We start from the raw sequence: 10,389 nt of genomic DNA on the forward strand, positions 1-10,389 counted from the left end.
ACCACATTTTGTACTCAATAAGCATACCCAACAGGAATACAATCAAATTTATTTTGCTACTATCAAAATCTGTGGGTACAGAGAAACAGCATGGAGAGTGAAGAGTATGTAACAAAGACTTATCATTCATTCATCGTTAAATGTTAGTGTGCAGAATGCTGATTGGATAGAGACAGGTATGATATAACTGGAGAAATATATATGTAGGTTGTAAATAGTTGTTCTATGGAGCATCCACCTTGTCTGGTTTTTTACAAGAAACAACAGCAACAAAAGCAACAACTACAGAGAAAACAAAACAAGCAACAACAATGATGACAAGATTGTCAGCAAGAGAAAGCTCCCGCCTCCCATCATCTTAAAAGCCAATAAAAAGGTGGGGGTGTTACCGGTTGTGGAGGTTTGTTTTGTTGTTTTTCATGGACTGCTGTAGTATATTTAGTTCAGCTGAAGATGATGGTCAAGACGATGAGATTGAAGATGATGATGATGATGATGGCTATTTTCGTACACAGGCACCACACACACAACCTCATACACATAGAAGAACCGGAGGAAGATGAAGGAAATGAAATGAGGTGTCCATGTCTTTCCCCGAAACTGAAGTGAAATGACACAAATTGCATTGGAAACTACCGGGGGACTTAACTTGGGTCATTGATTCAGACTTCTATCTACAATGCTCACCGGTGAAATGCATCTTTACAAAAGCACAAGGCTACAACAGTTTGAGGGAAGAGGTCAGGGGTCATATGGAAATGAGGCTGTGTGAGGGTTCATCAGGTTCTTTCTGCAACAGCTTTAGAGACATAAAATGAAGCAAACTGGCTATAACTGGGATACAAAACCAGTCATTATATATATATATATATATATATATACACACACATGCACATTTTTAAATGTGTGTACCACACACACGCACATACACACACACATGGATAACAACATCAAAAGGATAAAAGAAATACGGAGAATTTGTTTGTTGAAATGTAATAAAAGATTTTTCTTTATTTTTCAGAGAAAAAAAAATTATAATAATAATAATCATGATAATTATAATAATGATAATTATAAACATAATGATTTCATTTCAGACATTAAAAAAAAACATCAAAATTTATGATGATGATTTTGATGATGATGGTGATAGCAATGATTTCATAATTAGGCATGAAGCATTGGGTAAGGGAATTAAAATGTCTTGCCCTTGGACGCCACACAATTCCTGTAGCAGGATTTGAACTATAAAACTTGGCAGACAAAAAAAAAAAAAAAAAAAAAAAGAAAATTGATGAGTATAACAACAATGGTGATAACAATTATTTCTTTGGTCGAGGCACAAGGGAGAAATATAGGCAGCGGTGTAGGATGTATAGTGGGTTGAATAAAAATTCCCCACATGTATTAAAAGTATTTCAGTTTGGCAATGCTACCAGCCAATATCAAAGGCAAAGATGACTCCTTTTGATAAGATCTGAACACAATATATATATATATATATATATATATATATATATTCAATATCTGGGTAATAACCTCATGATGTGCATTTAAAAGCTCCGATACTTGCTATTGGCCACCATACAGCAAGTTTATTTCCTGAGCTGGATAAACATGTGGAACTATTTGTGTATACAAATTATATAAAAATTTATACAAGACGGAAAAACAGGCTTTAATTATAAATTATACAGAAACAAATGTAATTTCTAATTAAAGCCTGTTTTTTGATCTTGTATAAATTTATGTGTATGAGAGAGAGGAATCAAAGTCTCACTAAACGAAACATTTTGCTATTTTTACCATTATTAGTGTAAAGAAGGACACTCAGGCAGATAGTAGGGGCTGAGGGAAGGGAGGGAGGGAGAAGGAGAGCTAGTCAAAAGTGGACATAGTTAATCATATACTAGTACTAATCAATTATGTGACTCTTACTCATCCGTGGAGGAGGAGGACATGATACTGCAATGTGATTTACCAATAATACTGTTTATCATATATTCTAATTTAGGAACAAGGTCCTCCAGAGGAATGAAATGTAAAGTTGATCTTGGCAGATTTGAACACAATATAAGGAGTCAGAAGAAGAACTGCAAAGCATTTTTCTCCCACTGATACTCTAAAGATTCTACCAATCCACAACCATTTCTCATAATAATAATAATCCTTTCTAATGTTGGCGCAAGATCTGAAATTTTGTGGGAGGCACTGTCGATTACATTGTCCCCAGTGCTAAACTGGTACTTGTTTTATTGATCCTGAAAGGATAAAAAATAAAGCTGATCTTGGTGGAATTTGAACTCAGAATGTAAAGAGCTGGAAAAAATGCTGCTCAGCATTTTGTCTGATGTGCTAACAATTCTGCCAGCTTGTCACCTTAATACCAATAATAATAATTTTCATGTAGGTGCTAGGCCAGGAAATTGGAGAAAGGGCTTAGTTGATTGAATCAATTCCTGTATTTGCCTGGTTCTTTTTATGCCCCTATCCATCCCCACTGGTTTTCTGAAAGGTAAATCCAACTTAAGAGGAAGATAAGATATAATTAGATTTTAAGAGGGAGAAGAAAAAAAAAATGCAGTGTTCAAACCTTTCCAAAAGGGATCAGAGGCACAAGCAATTTTCAACAAAGAATTGAAGCCAATTTATAATGCCTGAATGTCCGCTACAGGTCTTAATAATAACAATAATAATAATAATAATAATAATAATAATAATAATAATAATAATGATGATGATGACGATGAGAGTTTCAAATTTTGGCACAAGGCCAGCAATTTTGGGGGTATGGGTAAGTCAATTACATCGACCCCAGGGTTAAACTGCTACTTATTTTATCGACCCTGAAAGGATGAAAGGCAAAGTTGACCTTGGTGATGTTTGAACTCAGAGCATAATGCCAGAAGAAATGCTGCAAAGCATTTTGTCTGACAAGCTAATGATTCTGCTGGCTCACCACTTAATAATAATAATAATAATAATGATAATAATGATGATGATGATGATGATGAATTAGAACAATTGTACATAGTCGTGAAAAAATAGGCACTAAAATACAAGGAATGGTTTTTACAAGAATTCAACCATTGTGTAAGGCGAAGTGGAATATAATTTTGGTTCATAGCTGGTTTGTAAAGCTGGTTGTTTTGTTTCTTTTTCACATTTTTTTTTTCCTTTTTTTAATACAAAATAAATGAATTTTTATAGAGTAATTATTGAAGAAGGTTGTAAAAAATAGGGTGTGGTATATGTGAAGTGTGACAGAGAGAGGGGCAAGAGACAAACAAAAGACAAAAAAAAAAAAGCATGTAGATACACACATGAATATGTGCATGTGTGTGAATGTATATTTTTGATGGATGTGTGTGTGTGTGTGTGTGTGTGTCTGTCAGGGTCAGGCAGCTAAATAGAGACTGTGTTGAGATGATTTGAACATAAATGAAAAAATGAAAATGTATGAAACTTTGTATCTTTATCAAACCTAACATATACAAAGAGATTACTCAGAATATCTATCATCAACATTTATAATTGAATGAATATAGATTCAGAAAATTGAGCATACCCTCTTTACCTCATCTTCATTGATGAGTGTGAATTCCTTCATAATAATAGTCATCACTGTAAGCAATATTGCTGCGAGATGTTGTCCTCAGTGAAGCTCCACCTTCTAAATTCACATGGTGAACTAGAAGACCAAATTTCTCTGTGGACAAACACTGAAAATTAAACCTTCACACACTTTGAACTGTGGTGGAGTTGCAGAGTCCTAGATGAATGTTACCTCATTTGGACCATAATGTATATTGGTAATTCACAGCATCTCAGCTTTGTGAAGGATTTTATATTTTTAGCCATGTTGATAATAAGAGCTGATTCATTGCAATGAGGTGGTATCACACATGTCACGGAGGCTGGGTTGCTGCTTTGCATGATAGCACAAATTTCAGTAAGTTAGAAAGTAATAACCAGTCCTGCTAATGTAGCAAATGATGACTTGGTCAACTACAAATTTTTTTTTCATTTTCTTTGCGTGTGCTTCAGGGAGTTGAGAAGCTCTAGGATTCTCTCAGCCCTAACAGCCTGTGATGATGATTCAATACCTCTGCATATTTGATTTCAGACAGAGTTCATTTTAGTGGTCCTAACTATTGCCTTTCACTAACAGCACAGTTCTTTTTGCAAGCTTGATCATACTGGTAGATAGATTTGCTACAGTAGCTCATTATAAATCAATTAGAGAAGCATGGCTATGCTTGAAATTGTGGGTACCATGAGGTGAGTAGAGAACATCTTGTACAGCCTTAAGCGTAGTCTGAGCATGGTTAAACATTGTCTTTTGTATACCCTGTATTGGCAATGACACCACAAGGACTAGGCCAGCAAGCCACAATTTCAACAATAAGATTTTGTTGCAGTGATTCAGTAACTGTAGTACAATCTATTACAATCTTTAAGTAAAAGAAAAGAGAAAAAATCTTAAACTTGTTGCATGCAAAATATAAGCTCTCATTAATTATTAAGATATAATATTCAAATAATAGTCTCAATTTGGCTGCCTGAACCTGTGTGTGAATGTGTGTTTGTGGATGTATATACATACATACACACATGATATACACACACGCACACACACAATCATGTGAGAAAGACACTTGTGGCATTATTGGATAAGACAGGATGGAGATTAATAATAGATAATAATAATAGTAATAATAATAATAATTTTACATAGTCACAGAGGCAAAAATCAGTGTGAATGTAGGGCTCAGTCAACTAAATGAACCCCAGTACCTGACTGGTACTTTATTTTACTGACACCCCAGAAGGATGAAAGAGAAAAAAAGGAGAGATATTGGTGGGAGAAATTCAAGGGATTGCAAATGTCTGACAGCAACAACAATAATGGTAAGTAGCAAAAGTTATAATAATAATAATAATAATAATAATAATAATAATAATAATAATAATAATAATAATAATAATAATGAGAACTTAATTATTGTGGATGGCGTTGGTTTAATAAAACATCCCCCATAGTGAAAAAAAAAAAAAAGTAGAAAAACAGAAATGAACATTGTGCATCCACATAGCCATGAAAACAAGATAAGCAACCACTCTTAAGTAGTAAAATACAACAGATCCAAAGATGAGTTACTAATTTGATCAACTTCCCTCCTGATAGAAATTAAAACAAAATACCAATGCCACCTAATTTGTTTACTGAACTCAGAAATGGAACATTACACTAGAAAACTATATAAAAGTATTTTTTTTTCCTGGCATTTCACTGAAACAAGAAGCTACATTAGAAAGTACACACACATGTCTGTGTGTATGTATACACACACACACACACTACACTTTGTTCTTACCTAAAAGGCTGGTTGTATGGTAAGGAAGTTTGCTTCCCAACCACATGGTTTTGGGTTCAGCTTCACTGCAAAGCACCTTGGGTAAGTGTCTTCTACTACAGTCCTGAGCTAACCAAAGGGATTTAGTGAAGGGATTTAGTAAGTGGAAACTGAAAGAAGCCTGTCATATACATATTTGTGTTTGTGTCTTCTTGTCTTGACATTGCGTGACAGTTGTAAATGATTGTCACTGTCATTCAAACAATGTCATTCATTTCCAATACTCTGTGGGAACAGGTGAGGGTTAGTGACTGGAAAAGCATCTGGCTTATATAATCTGTTTTAGTAAATGTCATCTGGCCCATTGCAAGCATGGACAAGTGGATGTTAAAAATGATGATGATATAAGAAATATATTTCATTATTCTTATTTTGTAAAATAGTTTTTTATAAAGCTTAGTAACCCCGCCCACTTCTCATATGAACAGAATGCATTATGTTTGCATCATATTCCCCACTTCAGAGGTTTTGCTGATATGAAGATTTTATGTGTGTGTGGTTTTGAACTTTAAAACCAACGGAGCAAAATGGGTCATGAAGGAAAAGAAGTAGCTAAAGAAAACCCCACAAACTGAAAAGATTCCTTGTTAGATTCAGTTGATATTAGAAAAAAAAACAAAAAAAAACACATCAGATGAATTAAGAGGTTAAAAGAAAAAAGGTGTGTGTCAGTTTGATCCAGCTGACCTGTAATTAAGATATGATCATGCTATCGTTTTTCTTTTAGCTAAAGTATGTCAAAGCCTACCTTATTCAATCTAGAGTCTAGTGTGTAATTTATGGGAGATTTAACTGCTATTTGTAGCAGGTCAGCAACCATATACAGATTAGTCTCTTGCCTAAGGGTTATACAACCTTGATTCTCAAAGGTAAGCAAGCTCAGGAGAGAAGGTGACTAGCAGAGGAAACTATATATAAGATTGAAATAAGGCAACAGAAAACTACTGCTGTACCTTCCTCCCAAAAAGTCATGAATCTTCAGACTTTGGCATAGAGTTCCATGATCATCAACACCTGCAGGTATGGCACTAGAACTTATTTTATCTTCTGTAAAAATTTGAATATTTAAGATGTCTATTGTTACTGCTGATTTAGCTCTAGACCAGCCTGTATTGAGTGTATCTATCATCAAAATCTTTTGTTTCTGTGGTGATCAGACTCCACTCTTTCCTCCAAATATGGTGCAATCAAAACTGCATTGCACAATGTGACGATAGGTGTGATATGAGGGAGATTAGGCTAGCATTTCAAATATTGTTAGTAGAGAGGCTCCTTTACTTTAGTGGTGACAAAAGAAATAGTGGGGAAGTCTGTAAGCTAATTATTGTCTTTCATATCGGTTGGTACAGCAGCAACACTGTCCTATTTACATGAGCAGTTAACTTATGAACCTTTTACAGAATCTGAAGCATTCTAATATATATATATATATATATATATATATATATATATATTATTTTGACTAAGCCAGCCTCTTGCTATGCTGGGTTTCAACTGGATCTTCAGGCAAGTTGTGTGTATGTGTGTGTGTGTGTGTATGTGTGTGTGTGTGTGTATGTACACACATGCACTTATTCAGAGCATAAGAGCATAAGAAAAAAATAAAGGAAAAAAAAACCAAAAAACAAAAAGCACTCAGACCCCCCCACCCCCGAGGTTTCTTTTCTGAGTCAGTAGTTGCAGTTGTCAATTTTGTTAGGTGGTTGTTGTTTTGAAAAATAAAACAATTCTAATATAAAATTTATAATTTACAGATCAGCTACATAAGACAAAGAAAATAATCAAAATGGACAACAACAACAACAAAAAAATCAGAATGTAAGAAAAAGAAGTAAAAAATATTATTACAAATACTAGAAAGAGTGGTTAATTTTTGAAGAATTTTAAAGCCCAAAATGGTCAATTAACCAATATTCTAAGAGCACCTTTGAGTGTCAGCATTGTTTGTTTTGATTGACAAAAGTACCAAAGATTTTCAGATGAAAAAATATTTGACAAGTTGAACTTCATATATACACATAATAAATGTATATATATATATATATACATAGCAGACTGTTGACAGGAAAACACAATGACAATGAGATTTACAAAAACACAGGCACCCTCCATATTTATGCATGTGTGTGTGTGTCTGTGTTTCTGCATATAAATGGATTATAAATTCTTATAGGACAAGCTGAGGAAGTACTACATTTTGCTACATTTTCTTAAGTAAAATATCACAGGCATTCTTCCTCAAAAAAAAAAACAAACAAACACTCACACAAAACCCACATGAATGCATATATACATATGTATGTATAAAAAAAAAAAGAAGTCAATACATTTTGATGACCAGCGACAAAGTACATTTGTTGCCTTTTTTTTGTAAGCAAAATAATATCACAAACTGATCGGTTGTAACTCTCTGCCACTAATGTAACATTAAATAGTCTTTATTAATCCATCATTGATCTTCGGTAGGTTACCATGTGACCGAGAACAGATCATCTATACTAGAGTAAAACACAATAAAGCTCTCAATTATAAAAGTAGATTTGAATAATGATAATAATAATAATCCTTTTTACTAAAGGCACAAAACCTGAAGTTTGGGGGAGGGGGTAGTCAATTACATCAACCGTAACAGTCAACTGGTACTTAATTTATTGACCCTGAAAGAATGAAAGGTAAAGTTGACCTTGGTGGAATTTGAACTCAGAATGTAAAGATGACGAAATGTCACTTAGCATTCTGCTAGCTTGCTGCCATAATAATAATAATAATGATAACAATAATAATAGTGAAGATGATCCTTTCTACTATAGGTACAAGGCCTGAAATTTTGGGGGGAGGGGGCTGGTTGATTACACTGACCCCAGTGCTTGACTGGTACTTATTTTATCAACTCCAAAAGGATGAAAGGCAAAGTTGACCTTGGTGGAATTTGAACTCAGAATGTAAAGTCAGATGAAATGCCGTTTCACATTTTGTTTGATGTGCTAACAGTTCTGTCAGTTTGATGCCTAAATAATAATCCTTTCAACTGTAAGCACGAGGCCTGAAGTTTTGGGGGGAATGGGCTGGTCAATGACACTGACCCCAGTGCTCAACTGTTACTTATTTAATTGACCCTGAAAGGATGATAGGCAAAGTTGATCTCAGTGGAATTTGAACTCAGAGTGTAAAGAGCTGGAAGAAATGCTACAAAGCATTTTGTCTACCATGGTACCAATTCTGCTAAGCTGCTGCTGCTGCCTTAAATAATAATAATAATCTCTAATTTTGGCAGAAGACCAGCAATTGTGAGTAGATGGGGAAGATGATTACACTGACTCCAGAACTTGACAGGTAACTTATTTTATCAACCCTGTTAGGATGAAAGACAAAGTCAAGCCTGGCAGTATTAGAACTCTGGACACATGTTTGAAGAAATGTTGCCAAACATTTATTGTGGAATAGTAATGATTGAGCCAACTCAGTGCTCTGAATAATAACAACAATCATTTCTAACATCGACACAAAGGCCACAAATGTAAGAGGAAAGTTTACTGGATGAAACTGGATCCAATACTTGACTGATAACTTAGCAATCCAGAAAGATAGAAAGGCAAAATTGACTGAATCATTACCAGTCTTGAAACCAGAGAATCTGTTGATATGGATTGCTCCTGCACAACTGTACAGTGAGCCTGTGTGATATTCATGAGTCATATATGTGACATGAAGTGTTTACAAGCAGGTATCATATCAAAGATACCGAGTTTAATGAACTCGGAGATTTATCTCTATGATGGCTGTCACAAGTAAAAGCTAAACATACACGAATTAAATAAAAGGAAACAAAGGAATTAAAAAAAAAACGTCTTTGCAGTTGGTCTAATCATGTGTCCTTGAGTATTTGAGAATGAATCTACAGGGATTGCAGATAGCTCTAAAGAGAAAAGCAATAAATCTACAGTCACACAAAGGTAAGCCTTTTCAGCCAAGGTCATTAAAAAGGGTTAGCAGAAAAGAAGTAGAGGAAGAGGGAGAAGCATATGTGAGGAGGGGAAAAAATATATGGTGTAAAGAGACAAAGAAAAGAGATCAAGTATTACAAAAAAAAAAGGAATGGGAGCAACAGAGAGGGTTATGATAGACGTTGACTAAAGCTAATGATGGCAATGAATAAATGCGTAATACAGAAATAAAGAGGCCTGGGTAAAGACAATGAGCAACATTGGATTGGTAAAGGCTCTCTTTCAATAATAAAGTATTTCTGGTACCAGGGGTTTCATACTGGAGGGTTAGCAAGCATGAAACCATTGGTATTAGAAATTTAATATAAATTCCATTAATGTGTGTGTGTGTGGGAGAGAGAAAGTCTATAAAAAGATATTTAAACCAGAATGTTGTACATATGAGGAAAGGGTGTTCTTGTTGTGGGTCGTAAAGACTAATTAGCGGATTGCTTTAAAGAAAATTAGTCCACAAGTGGTAACCAAGGTTACTGTTGTTATCTGCCAGGTATATACCAAGCACATCTGCCACACAACTGGTGCAATAGACTTTTTAACATTAAGTCAAACACAAGTACCTTATAACTGTAGAGTTTTCTGGTTCTGTATGTACTGTATGTAACTGCCTTACAAGTGGTATGGCAGAGTTCCTGTTATATGACCAACACAACTTACAAAAGAGGAAAGACAGGGTTTCCAGCCATGTAACCAACACATCTAACAAAGGGCAGAAAGAAAAGGGTGAGTCTGATCTGTAATCAACATTAGCAGAGAAAGGAGAAGGATTCCAACCCAGAGAGGAGAGATAGGGGGGAGAGAGAGAGAGAAAAGATTTTCTGGTCTGCAACGAACACAGTAGAAAAAAGAGGGTTTCCTGTCCAGTGACCAACATAACCGAGAGAGAGGTGATTTTTTTTCTGATCTGTTGCCAACACACCTAACACAGGATGGGTGAGAAAAAGAGAGAGAGAGAGAGAGCAAAACGGTGG

The 10,389-nt window shown here is 34.9% G+C and overlaps 1 protein-coding gene across 45 annotated transcripts in view; it reads right to left on the reverse strand.

Annotated features, from left to right (window-relative positions):
• LOC106872891 (phospholipid-transporting ATPase IA) overlaps nt 1-10,389 on the reverse strand; it is a 422,617-nt gene that overhangs the window by 29,753 nt on the left and 382,475 nt on the right. The gene's annotated exons all lie outside the window — the stretch shown is intronic.

Source organism: Octopus bimaculoides, chromosome 7 (genome assembly GCF_046866305.1).
Source record: "Octopus bimaculoides isolate indiv1 chromosome 7, ASM4686630v1, whole genome shotgun sequence".
Taxonomy (NCBI): domain Eukaryota; kingdom Metazoa; phylum Mollusca; class Cephalopoda; order Octopoda; family Octopodidae; genus Octopus; species Octopus bimaculoides.